This window comes from Cucumis sativus, chromosome 1, assembly GCF_000004075.3.
Source record: "Cucumis sativus cultivar 9930 chromosome 1, Cucumber_9930_V3, whole genome shotgun sequence".
NCBI lineage: Eukaryota > Viridiplantae > Streptophyta > Magnoliopsida > Cucurbitales > Cucurbitaceae > Cucumis > Cucumis sativus.
The window spans coordinates 20104449-20118763 of record NC_026655.2 but is presented as its reverse complement, the minus strand read 5'-3'; the positions used below and the strand labels follow the sequence as shown (position 1 = coordinate 20118763).

At 30.5% G+C, this 14315-nt stretch overlaps 1 non-coding gene across 1 annotated transcript; it reads left to right on the top strand.

Moving 5' to 3' along the window:
- The first annotated feature begins 12213 nt into the window (after window positions 1–12213).
- TRNAG-UCC lies at window positions 12214–12285 on the top strand. Its single transcript has one exon. It is a non-coding gene; the product is annotated as a tRNA-Gly (tRNA).
- Window positions 12286–14315: the final 2030 nt, after the last annotated feature.

The window sequence follows — 14315 nt, the reverse complement described above, 5'->3', positions numbered from 1 at the left end:
ATTCCTAATTTTTTAATCATAGACAAGAAAAACTACATTTATTTATTTATTTGAGTTTGGATGAATATATCTTGTGTTATAAATAGACTCATGTAAAACGTCATTTTTTCTAGAGTCTCATAAATATTTTTTTGTTTATTTTTTAAAAAATAATTATGTGATATTTTAATTAATTAATATTATTTCTAGAAATTATTCTTTTAATTTGAAATTTCATATAATTATTTAAAATAAAAGCGTAATTTATGAATTTTGTAAACTTATTTTTAAAATCTTAGGGACTAAAAATGTACGCATTTTGAAAACTTAGAATCAAATGAGTATATTATTCTAAACTTAATGATTAAAAAATGTGTTTTTAAAAGTTAAAAATAAATATAAGTATTCTTCCAAAGTTGAAAACTAAAAAGACATTTTTTCTTAAAAATTTAAACAGTATAATTTTAATTTGGAACTTAATTAGTTCTTTTTATTTGATTGAGCTTCATAAATAGTTTAAAAATCCTTGTACATAATTCTATCGTAGAAACTAATTATGAATGTTTAATTTACCGAGTAATGTGAACTAAATTTTAATATAAAAAATTTAGATTAAATTCTATTTTTTTAAAGTCATAGGAACCAAATTTATAATTTAACCTGTTGAGCAAGAAATTTTGACCAATTAAATTATGCACATCATCACATTAAATATGATGGTTATTCTTTTGTTTGAGTTTGGATAATTAAATTTGCTCAACCCAATCCAATTCCGGTCCAATAAAAAAATGGGCTCAAGCCCAACTCGCAAATGGACTCAAGTCCAAGCTCACAAAGTAAATGAGTCCAAGCCCACCTAAAGTCCATAAATTTTCTCTATAAATAGAGACCATTGACATTCATTTTTGGGGGTTTTTGGTTGAAAGAAGAATTGAAATTCAAACTTCTACAAGCTCTCAAGACGTGCAAGTTCGTATCAACCTCGAGATCAACAGCTTATGAAAGATTGAAGACTTGAAAGATTAAGCTTTCCTTATATTCTAGAAGATTGAAGTTCAAATCGACTTGCAACTAAAACATTCTGAAGACCGAAGACCAAGAAGTTTTAAGTTTTTAACTTATATTCGAGGGAAAGCATCAAAAGAGTAAATACTAGAGATTGTATTTACAATATTTATCAATATATCAAAGTTCAATTCCACGAATTACATCCCAAGGAAATACTTCTAAAGCTCTAAGTGACATTGGCAAGTAGCCAAATACTCGTAACCGCTCAAGGGAGACTCAATCATATGAAGAAATGTCATCCTTTGAGGTCACAAAGAACATTTGGGAACAACTGTCCAAGCCACCAAAAGGTGGAATTATAATCAAAGAAAATCTTGTGATTGCGAACGAATTTCCTCCTACGAACACTTGAATGAGGAGATGCCTCATCCAAATATATCATGTCGGTTATGGTGACTGGCGTTGATACAATTGAAGACAAAATGGCTGAGTTTGAAAAGAAGATCAACATACTCATGAAAGTTGTTGAAGAAAGAGATAATGAGATTGCATGTCTCAAGAATCAAGAATCACATTGAGCGTCGTGATGCTGCTGAATCAAGCCACATACATACTGTCAAGAATAATAACAAAGGAAGGCAGTTATGCAAGAAAGTCAGACACAAAATTCGACGTCAATTGCATCGCCGTCTGTTCAGCAGTCGTAGGAAATGATTGCAAACTCCATCAAAACTCAATATGGTGGACCTGCTCAAACTCTCTCTTTGTATTCCAAACCATAAACGGAGATGATCGACCATCTCAGAATGCTGAATGGATACAAACCACCCAAGTTCCAACAATTTGATGGAAATGACAACCCAAAACAACACGTTGCTCACTTCATTGAAACATGTGAAACTGCTGGTACACGAGGAGATTTGTTGGTAAAACAGTTTGTTCGAATTCTCAAAGAAATGCCTTCGACTAGTACATCGACCTGGAACATGAATCCATTGACAGTTGGGAGCATATTGAGAGGGACTTTCGCAATCGCTTCTACAGTGGCCGACGTATCGTCAGCATGATGGAGTTGACAAATACCAAACAACGAAAGGGGAGCCAGTCATTGACTATATAAATCGATGGAGAGCTCTAAACCTGAATTGTAAAGACAGACTCACAGAAATGTCTGCAATTGAGATGTGCACCCAAGGCATGCATTGTGAACTTCTCTATTTTGCAGGGATAAAACCACACACGTTTGAAGAGTTGGCGACTCGTGCCCATGATATAGAACTAAGTATCACACGTAGATAAGTAAAAGATTTCTTGGTTCCAAAAATGAGAAGTGACAAGAATGAAATCGATGACACTAAAAAGATTGCAAATAGTGTCATAAATGAGTCCATGGTTGTTCATGAAGGGATAAAAGCCCTATGACAGCGGAATAATTTAAAGAACCGTTTCTCAAATTAGTTTGGAAATCTTAAAATACCGGTACATTGACAAAATTTTAGAATCAAAATTTTAAATAAATTATAAGCATGCTTTTAAATTAAAAGATACAGAGAACTTACTTTCGATGACGTCTTTGAATCTATAAATCACCAAATTGAGGACATCACCCATCGGAGACCTTTCTATCCTCTGGGATGAGATTGGTTTGTGGGAACCAATTGGGATGGGAAAATACTTAGAGATATTTGAGAGAAACTCTTTTTGCAGAGAGAAAAAGCCTCTTACTTTTTTCTCTTAACGAACTTAGCTTAAGAAAATTGTTTTCTTCTAGATATTTATAGCACTCTTTCTTTCTTGGAATTGGAACAGGAGTAAGAGAGAATCATGAGATTCTTAATATCAAATCTATTAATTAATTAACAATTAATCAATTAGTTAATAATTAATTAAATAATTTAATTAATATTTCATTCAAATCTTATTTAAATAAATATCTCCCCAATATTTTATTAATATAATTAATTAAACTATATTTAATTAATATCTCTGCAATATCATTTTATAAATTTAATTAAATAAAACTAAATTATTAATTAATTCTCCAATTAATTAATAGCTAAGTTTAATATGAATCATATTCAAATATAAGTTTATCTCATAACCAATAACTTTAATATGAATCTAATTCACATTGATATTTGAACTCATTCAAATATTTTATCTCTCATAAATTAATTTTGAATCATATCCAAAATTAAATTTATAATAAAGTTTCATAAACTTTATATTATAATATATCACTATACATTAAACTAATTCCCTAAGTATATTTGAACATTTCAAATTACGACCAATATAAATAAATCTCATTACCCTTTACGAGCTAGGAAAGGTGTTGGATCGGTATGGCAACCCTAGAGGGGGTGAATAGGGTTTAAATAAACTTTTTGACAAATAAAAAGTAAAATCAACTAATTAGATATTTTTTAAAATTTAAATAAAGAACTTTGTAAACTTTGTTAAATAACAAGATTGATAAAAAGATATGAATGGAAGTATGCAATCAAACTCAACCAATAAGAATATGTAACTAAAATTAAATTAAAAAATAATTAGAAAAGAGTTAGAGAAGAAGACACCGTAATTTTATAGTGGTTCAGTTAAACTCAACCTACATCCACTTTCCCAAGCACCTCTTGGAATTTTGATTGAAAATCTTCTTTAGACTCTTTCCACGGATTTGAGCCGAACCGATTCTTGCTCCTTTTTCGGGTTCAAGAGCAAACCCGATCCTTTCCACAGGTTAGGATCCAACCGTTACAATATGTTGAAGTTTTTAAATCACACAAAAGAAAACTCTCTAAAAGAGTGAGTATACAATTTGAAGCTCACAAATTTAATCCTCACAATACAATAAGAAGCTCTCAAGAATAAGATGAAAAGAATAAAAATTGGAAGCTTTAGAGAGAATAACAATGTTGGCTTTTTGCTTGAGGAATGTAAAGATTTTTTTTTGATCTTGTGTAAATGTGAAGTATTTAAAAAAGAGAGGAAAAATAAATTCAAAATCATTTGGGTCATTAGATATAAGTAAAAGAAAAATGAATGGTTGAGATTTAAACTTAATTAGCCGTTAGACACAATACAAATAATAATATAATAATATGTCTTTTCAAAATACTTTGTTTAAAAAGAAATCAATAAAGCAACTTCACCCTCTTTTAAAAAAACTAGCCGTTAGACACAAGAAAAAATAATAATATTAAAATCATTTTCCTTTTAAATTCATTTTCTTTATAAAAGCCAATAAAACATAACAAAAAGCCACATTTGTTACTCCTTCATTGCTCCAAGTGACTTTCTCTAATTGGTTCAAATTGAATGCTTGGTCGCCACGTCACCATCTCAGGTATTTTTCCTTTAACCTTCTTTTAGCAATATTTTCTTCATTTGAACTTCGATTTGGGTGATTCAAGAGGCGTTAGAATCATTTTTCCAAGCTCTACGATATGGTCTATTCAAATTAATAAAATTGTCAATAAAAAAAAATCAGATTTGTTATCATCAAAACATAAATTAATTGAATAATTAAAATAAATAAATTTGAGATTAAGGGCCAAAAAGCCAACAAAGGGGACCTAATGGACCTACAGATCAGAAGCTATAACGATATGAGATTAATTTGCTAAACTCATTAACCACATTAATCAATATTCGTTAACTGTGTGTACACTCCACTAAAGACTCACAGCTGAACTCTTCTCACTGTAGATATATTTATATGTCCACAGATATAAACCAATAACAGTAAGTTAGTTCTTCACGAGTGTTCGTAACACCAGCTGGGTCAATTTACCGTTTTGCCCCTTTGGTTACATCTAACTCCTTAAGTACCACCAATCCCTCTAATGAACAATAGTTATAGTTGCTCTCGAGCTAAGAGAGGGTGTGGCGCCACATTGTTCAAGCCTTGAAATTAGCCCTTAAGAAAGCAATTTCTCTACTTACTCTATCTATAGAGAATGAGTGAATTCTTTCTTGTGTAGTTGTGTTCCCAGCTCCCTGATCAAATGAATCCTCAAAATGGTAGGCTTATTGAGTCGGCGATATAGACCACTCTCACCCATGCAAATCAAAGGACTGCGTTCATAGGCAGGAGTTCACAACTCACTCAAGATTCAAGTCAAGTCACCTGTGGTCATCTTGGTGAAATGTAGTCTTAACTAGTAACGGTGTTAATAAGAGAGACTATTCATTTTGTGGTTCGATCTTATACAAACTCTTTGTATAGAATACCTCTGCTCTAATGTCTCGACATGAATGATTAGGATCAAATCATTTGTAGCATTTTACAACAATTGTAACAACTACAAAGCAGACCGTATTCGTAGTGTCACTAGAATAAGGTATTCAGCTTTATCCATCTACTACAGACCATTTAGGTTATCATTTAAACATGATCCACTTGAATGTCTCCACATACATGTTTAGGTTACATAAGATAACCTTGGATGTTAGTTTATTGATTTTGTGGGTTAGTGCAACTAAATGTCAAATAAAATAACACACTTTATTTTATTAGATAAATAAAATGTTTGTATAATATATACAATTACAAACTACAAGACCACAAGATTTAGGGCATCAATCCCAACAGTTGTTACGGCGCCAAATAAACGAGCATTGTAGAAAAGTCGCAAATTTCGACCGCAGTCAGTAAAGTAAAACTGTTCAGAGACTTTAGTCACAGTACCCCAATGTGTTTGACCTTCAATTAGACGATGCCTAAGAGTGAGAACTCTTTCAAAAGTAGGAGCCTCATCATGGATGGAGGATTGTAGAACCTATACATTCTTCCCCTCAGACAAAGATATTTCCATAGATAATTTAAGAAGAATCGAACTGTTGTCTAAACGTGGCCAATGATCTGCAAAAGGGTCAGGCCATGACTTCTCCACAAGAAGACTAAGTCCACCTTCTCTAGGTTGATTTTTGTTAGAAAGTATTACAAGATGCCTATTTTCATTCACGAGTTGTTTTGTGAAGTAAACCATTGTTCTACAGAAAAAAAGGAGAGTCAACTTGGTTTCGAAAAAGAGAATATAGAAAAATAAGTATCATGAAATTCCAGCTGGCAAGAAGTCATAGTAGAAGTGGGAAACATGATAAAGTTGCATCGTCTATCATGTACAAACCCAAGAAGTCATAGCAGCAGTGGGCGCCATGATAGAGTTGCATCACCTATCATGTACAAACCCAAGAAGTTATAACAGAACCCAAGAATACAAACCCAAGAAGTCATGATATCGAAGTGACCAAACCAAGATGTACACAGGGGCCTTCAAATAAATAGCTCAACAAAATCATTCATAATAACAAAAGTAAATGGATCTTACTTTGGTACAACTTTTCTTTCAAGTTAGTGCAGCTGCTATATCTATAAAAACAAAAAGATAAATAGTGAGTTAGGGTAACTTACAGATAATATATATATATATATATATAACACTTTTATATACAATAGCACCCAAAAAATTAAGAAATTTTTTGTTTTTATTTATCTTGGATTTATTTGGGTCTTATCTTATATAATGGTAAATATTTATAGAAAGAATACTTGATTAATTATTAAATTTTGAAATTTAATTATATTGTATGGTTTTGATAAAGGTTGAATGATGTAGATAATTAAGTTTGGTGAAATTTAAAGATATTGGTTGTTTATATATATACATATAAAGTTATGGAATGTTAAAAAATATATCTCCTTACTATACTAGTTCATTTAATCTCGGGTGTTGCATACATATAAAGAAATATAGTTTTTTTTTTTTCAAAATAAAAAATAAAATAAACAAAAAAAAAGTGAGACTTTGATTTTTTTTTTTTTTGAAAACTAAAAAGAATATAATAATAAAGAAACAAAAAAGTTTTTTTTTATAAAAAGAAATATAAAGATAAAAAGATATTTTTTAATATATATATAAGAAAATAAAAAAAGAAAAGAAAAAGGAAAAGGAAAGAAACAGAAAAGAAAAAAACAAAAGAAAGGAAATAATAATAAAAAAAAGAAACGAAAAAAAAGAAAAGAAAAAAAAGAAAAGAAAAGAAAGAAAGAAGTCTTAATATATATATATATATAACCTAAAAGATTTGACCTTTTTTCTCTCTCTTCTTTCTTTCTTTCTTTCTTTCTTTCTTTCTTTCTTTCTTTCTTTCTTTCTTTCTTCTTATGCCTCTATTTCTTCTCTCCCTCAACTTCCTTTCTTCCCCTGTTTCTCTCTTACTTTCCGTAGTAACCAAAAGAAAAGAAAGAAGAGACAGAGACGCAAACACAGAGGACGAGTTTGAGTTTTTAAAAAGAATTTAAAGAAGAATAGGGAAGAAAAGAAGAGTAGGGAAGAGACGACCATCATTCTGCCTATACATCTTACTAGCCACCACCCCAATCTTTTTAACCGAGATTGTTTCCTCCAACAAAAAGAAAATGATAAGAAAGGGGGACGAACCAATGAAGCAACGGGAGAGAGTGAAGTGTTTTGGTTTATATTTTTATTTCCCTCCTTCCTATTTAAATGAGGGAGAATAACAAATCAATTTTCTTTTAACAAATTTCAGGATATCTTCCCAACAAATGTAGGATTTCTCTTTAACTAGCCAAAGTCACGAGCAAATCACGTGTTTTCTTTTGTTTCATCTTACTTTCGAGATCCACCCATACACGTGTACAAATCTCAAGAATCTAAAAAAAAAAAGCATTTGACATGAAATTTTGGCCAATTAAATTTTGCCACATAATCGTAAATATTGTGGTAATTATATTTATTTTTATTGGATTTTGATAATTGAGTTTCCTCAACCCAATTCAGGTCTAATAAACAAATGAGCTCAAGTCCAAGTCCAACAAACATATGGACTCAAGCCCAAGTACAACAAACAAATGGACTCAAACCCAAGTTCAAGAAGCAAATGGGCCCAAGTCTAGGCCCAATAAACAAATGGGCTCAAGTTCAAGTCCAACAAACAAATTGGTTCAAGCCCAAATCCAAGACACAAATAGGCCCAAGCCCAAGTTTACCAGCCCATAAAATTTATTTATAAATAGAGACATTTTGCTATTCATTTTAGGGATATTAGATTGAAGAAAGAATTGAAGCTTTAAAGTACTAAAGCTCTGAAGAATTAAAGATTCAAACTTCTACAAACTCTCAAAACATGCAATTTCGTATCGACCTTGAGATCAACATCTTTTGAAAACTGAAGACTTGGAAGATTAAACTTTCCTTGGATTCCAGAATATCAAAGTTCAGATCGGCTTGCAACTACAACATCTTGGTACCAAAAACTAAGAAATTCTAACGTTTTATCTTGTATTCGAGAGAAAACATCAAATGAGTAAATACTAGAAACTGTATTCACAATGTTTATCAATATGCAAAGTTCAATTCCACGAAACAAATTTCTTTCGATATCTAGTGCGAACAATTTCTTTAAATACGACGTTCATTTTCAACTTTATTTACGTAATCATTACATGTGAGTAAATTATTAATTTTTTTTAAAAAAATGATATTCTAACTCCAATACATAAATTTTATGTATTTAATTTACCAAATTGTCTTAGTTTTCGTAAAACAATTTGCGGTAATTTTTTAAAATACGACATCCATTTTCAACATTTTTTACGTAATCGCTATGTGCGATTAAATTATTATTTTTTTTATAAAAAAATTCACATTCTAAATCCAATACACTAATTCATATATTTAGTTTACCCAACTGTCTTAGCTTTTGTAATGCACGAGCAAAAAAGGGGGGTCAAAGTGGTGTAATCACAATAAATTACCTAATTCAAGAGTAAAAGAAGAAATAAAAATTTTAAATTCATAACTTAAAAATAAGTTATGTTTTTTAAATAAAAAGATTAAAATTAACCAAACTCATAAGTGTAGAAATTATAAATGAGAAAAAAAACAGATTAAATACTATAAAAACTCAAATGGCACTACAAGAAATCAGGAGTTTTCCGACACAGGAAAATCGTCGAAAAACATGGCATCGGTAGAATCCGCTGTTTCTCAATGCCGCGTGGACCTCGTCGGGGGAAGGACTTTTCTCTGACGCATGAATATGAGCGTCGAAAGTTTCCTGCCCTTCCTCCGACGTGGTGCTAGATACGTTGGGTAATGACCCCTATTCCCAACGTAAACTGTGTCACGTCGGAAGCTGGTGGACAATTAAATGCATCATTTGGCCTTCTTTCGACGTGGTGACAAGTGCGTCGGGCAATGAGCCACTATTTCTAACGTCCATAGTGTCGCGTCGGAGGAAGGACAGATAATTAATTGTGTGTCACGCCTTCCTCCGATGATATGTCAGTCATGTCGAGAATAGGTCTGAGATTCTCAACGTGTCACTTATAGCATCGAGAATAGGGTTTAGGTATTCCCGACGTGTCACTAAATGCGTCGGGAATACCTAACTATTTTCGACGTTTTTGATGTGTGTCGGGAATTCTTCGTCTTTTTAATTCATTCTTTACAAAATGGAAACAGAAAAGAGAAAGAAAAGAGAAAGAAAACTGAAAGGGAGAGGGAGACCGAGAGGGAGATCGTGAAGTCGTCGCTGTTGTCGTCCTCGTTGCCGCTGCCATCGTCATTGCATATCGATATAGCTTTTTTTATGTGTTTTTTTGTTTTATCTACATAACAAATTAGGATTTTGAATTAGTTTTTATTTTAGGAATTGAATTTTGAATTAAGTTTTAGTGTTTTGGAATTTATGAATTGAGTGTTGGCATATTTTTATTGGACTTTATGAATTGGGTGTTCCATAATTTTATTGGAATTTATGAATTGGGTGTTCCATAATTTTATTGGAATTTATGAATTGGCATTTTTTTATTTTAGAAATTGAACTATGTGAATTGGGCCTTTGATTAATGTAAATAAATGTTAATATAATTGTAAGTTTGTTAATGTATATATGAATTAATAAATAATGTATAAATAAATCAATGTATAAATAAATAAATGTATAAATATTTTTTGTAACTTTGTTAATTTATATGGTTAGTTTGTTAATATATAAATATTTATTGTATGTTTGTTAATGTATAAGGTTAGTTTGTTTTGGATTGAGTGTTTGATTAATATAAATAAAACAAATGTATGAATGAAATTGAGTGTTTTATGAAATCGAGATGTATGAATTATGTTTTGGTTCTGCTAGTAGATATAGTGTTTGGTTAGTTTGTTTGTTCTGGCTATCCTACTGTCATGATAGTCTTTTGTAGTTTGAACTTAGCTTTCAAATAAAATAGTGGAATGATTTGTCATAACTTATCCATGGAGTAATTAAGTTTAGGGTTTGATAGGGATCAATAATATATAGGATTGATGATCAAACAATTTTATGTTTTATGTGTTTAACGATGGATAAGAGTTGGATGAAACTTAGGAATAAGTTATCGGTTGAGTATAGAGAAGGTGTGTCCCAATTTTTAGAGATGGAGTCTAGACAAATGGAAGAAATGATGAAGAAGATTGAAGAATTGAGTCGAACACAAGGAAGATCGTGAGGCATCCGCAACTTTTATGCTTTCTTGCTTTATTGCTTTAATTTCATTTTTGGAATCTAAGACTATGTTCTTTGACATTTGTCTAATTATAATAAAATTTCAATTTTGATATTTTATTGAATACTATTTTGGTTGTTTAATTTTAATTTAAATTAAATTGAATAGAAACTACAGTGGAAACAAAAAAAAAAAAACTAATAAATAAATAATAATAACAATAATAATATAATAATAATAATACAAGTTTTTTAAAAAATTAAATGATATTTCCGACGCAGCATATGCGTTGGGAGAAAAGTCTATTTCCGACGCAAGATCTCCCGTTGCATGGTAAACGTCGACGGATCCCAATGGGTAAGCCGACGAATAAAAGACGTTGCTAGAAACTACGTCGGGAGATATTAACTGCCGACGCACGTTTGTGGTGCGTCGAAGATGGGTCTCCCAACATAGTTGTATCCACGTGCCTCTCGATGTTGCAAATTACGCTGGGGAACCTTCCTCGACATTCAGGACACTCTTTCTCAACACTGTGGCACGTCGAAAAAAGCTCAGTCCATTGTAGTGTGGATTAGTTATAAATAAGAAAAGGTTAAAAGAAGGATTAAGGTATGATTGAGGAGGTTGAGGTTGAAAATTAAAAGAGGAAAAAATTGCTCAAATGCTATGAAAATAATGTCAAATAAAAAGTATGACTTGTTTGAGGATGGATGAAGTTTCAATTAAGTAGGTTACAAGGGGTGATTATTACTTATTTTTCTATTATTAAAAAGAGCCCTAAAATTTAAAAATTATATGTTATTTATATTATTCACATAAGATTTTAGAAGAAATATAGTTCGTGGAATTGAAGTTTATATAGTGATGAATATAGTGAATACAAATCTCTAATATTCACTTCTTCGATGTTTTCTCTTTAAAACGTAGAATTTTTTTTATCTTCGAGCTTCAAGATGTTGAAGTTGCATGTCAATTTAAGCTTCAATCTTTAGAAATCTAAGGAAAATTTAATCTTCTAATTCTTCAATCTTTTAGAAGATGTTGATCTTCAGATTGATACGAACGTTCACGTCTTGAGAGCTTGTAGAAGTTTGAATCTTTAATTCTTCAGAGCTTGAGTACTTCAAAGTTTCAATTCTTCATTCAACCAAAAATCTTTAAATGAATGGAAATGTCTCTGTTTATAAAGAATTTCCATGGGTTTAGGTTGGCTTAAGCTTGACTCATTTTTCTGTTGGGCTTGAACTTGGACCCATTTGCCACTCAAACTTAGACTTAATTCATTATCCTCGTTTGACCCAATTTTTATATATAGGGCTTGAATTGAGTTGGGTATGAGAAGACGTAATTGCCCAAACCCAATCAAATTATAATTATCACAATATTTGTTGTGATGACGTGACATAATTTAATTGGTTGATTTTTTTTGCTCAACACATACATAATTAAATTTATTTTCGCGTGAAGTTATGAGCTACTCAAAACAATACCTCTTTTCTAATACCATTATTTATCGATTATTTATTTTATTTCAATGTTTTACTATATAATTCATCCCCATAATCTTAACTCCTAAGTTCTAAATAAATGTTTAGATTAATGTTGGTCACCCACTGAAGTTATAAGGAGTGAAAACTAAAATGGTTTCCTAATTTTTAACTTAATGGAAGAGAAGAAATAAAAGTTAGGAAGGGTCATCAAACCTAGCGTTTGTAGTCCAACGGTTAGGATAATTGCCTTCCAAGCAATAGACCCGGGTTCGACTCCCGGCAAACGCAGCTACCTTTTTACCTTTTTTTCTCTTCAGATTTATCTTTTACTGTTTCTGCTTCCTCTTCTTCAATTTTCCGTTTCCAACGAATCAAGTTTCACATTCAAACTGATGAGCTTTGACGGAACTGCTTCCTAAATTTTCAAGATGAGAGGCCAAACAACAAAAAGCAATGGGATCCCCATCTTCTCTTCATCTCCTCGATCCCCTCTTCACTTCGTCATTCTCCAAATCTATCTCTCTCCTCAGTTTCTAAATTTTGAAATTGGATCAAAACGCATTGGTCCTCCTGCATTCCTAAAATCACATCCATTATATTTGTACCCAAATCAATTGCTATGAAATCGGCTCTAATCCTTAAACTCTGGTAGCCCTTCTTCCACCCTCTGGCAAATGCAACCTCTGTTGACTGCTCTTCCGTCTCAGATGGTTTAGGCGCAGGCAGTGTAGGGATTTCCTTAAAACAAAACTTCATCAGGAAGTTAACAATATTTGAATTAACTGCGTGTTCATTGTCATCTTGTCATCTTGACCCTACAAAATTTTATTTTAGTCAGAAGGTTGGCAAATAAAGTTGCGTTTGTTCTTCATCTTGTCATCTTGTCATCCAACCTTTTCTTTACCGACGTAGCCAAATGCAAACAAATAATAATAACTACATTTACACTAGTTTACTTATAAGGAAAATAAATAGACATGAACAACCTATTAACCAAACGTTTTGAAATAATTAAAGTTGAAAAATTAGTATTTAAATCAATTTAAACAACAAAAACAAATGAAAAAAAGAAAAATAATATGTTGGATATGGCGGGGTTCATACCGTTTTATTCTGAAAAGTTATCTTTTTCTTGGTTGAAATAAAATATTATGATGGAATGATGATGTTAATAAAATAAAATATTAAATAGTATTGATTTTAAAAAATGAAATCAAACATTTAACCAGTTAATTATGATATGTGTATTATGCTTATGCTTTAATTTATAATTAATTTATGAAAAATATTACACAATCTTAATCTACGTAAGTTTTATAAAAAACTTTTTAAATTTGTAATAAAATAAATAATTTTAAAAATTAAATCAAACCTATAAAATGAATCAACAATTAATTTTTTTAACAAATGTAATCTAATATAACAATAAATATTTTTATAATAAAAATCATATATTTTGTTAAGTCCCATCCATACATTTTGTTTTTATATTCCTATGTTTGAAAAATATTTTTTTTTGTTAAATTTTAATATCACGTCTTTATTATAATAATATTTTATGATAAAAATAAATTAAAACGATTATATTAATGTATGAATTATTGGGCTTTCCATCGGTTTTTAAAGAATTATTTTAAATCATTATCTTTCTCTTGTTTCATTCGAAATATTATATGAATATTTGAAATAGGTATATATATATATAAAGTAAAATAACAATAATTAAACTGATATTTGGTAGTAAATTTAGTTTTAATATTTATATTCAGTATAAAACATGATCAAATTATGTTTAATGTGATCTATGTAATTGTATTTTTTATTTGTTCAATCTAATTTAAAACAATTTAAATTTTGTTTTTGTGATTTATGTAATTTTATATTTTTCTATTGATTTAAAATTTATTCTAGTGTTTTTTTTATAATAATTAATTATGATTATTGTTTTTTTTTTTTGTATATATAGAAAATGACATACAAATATGAAACAAATATAAATGCCAACAGTGAAACAATTCCTCCCAATGGTGAGATTAATCACTTGGTGTAGATATGAGTTCAAGTCAGATAGAGATAATATATAAACACTCTACTGTAAGCTCATTTGGATCCGTAAGGTTTATGTCATTCCCTATTTCGAACGAACAAGATTTAAACACCATGTTTTCAATTGCATTGTCGTTTTCGAATATGATCCATTTGTATGTGAATGCGAGTAGGTAGATTTGGACATCAACTTAAATGTAGAAGTGGAATACGATGAAGAATATGTTGATGTTGACTAGAAGTTAGATGCACAACCAATGTGCAGTAAAGGA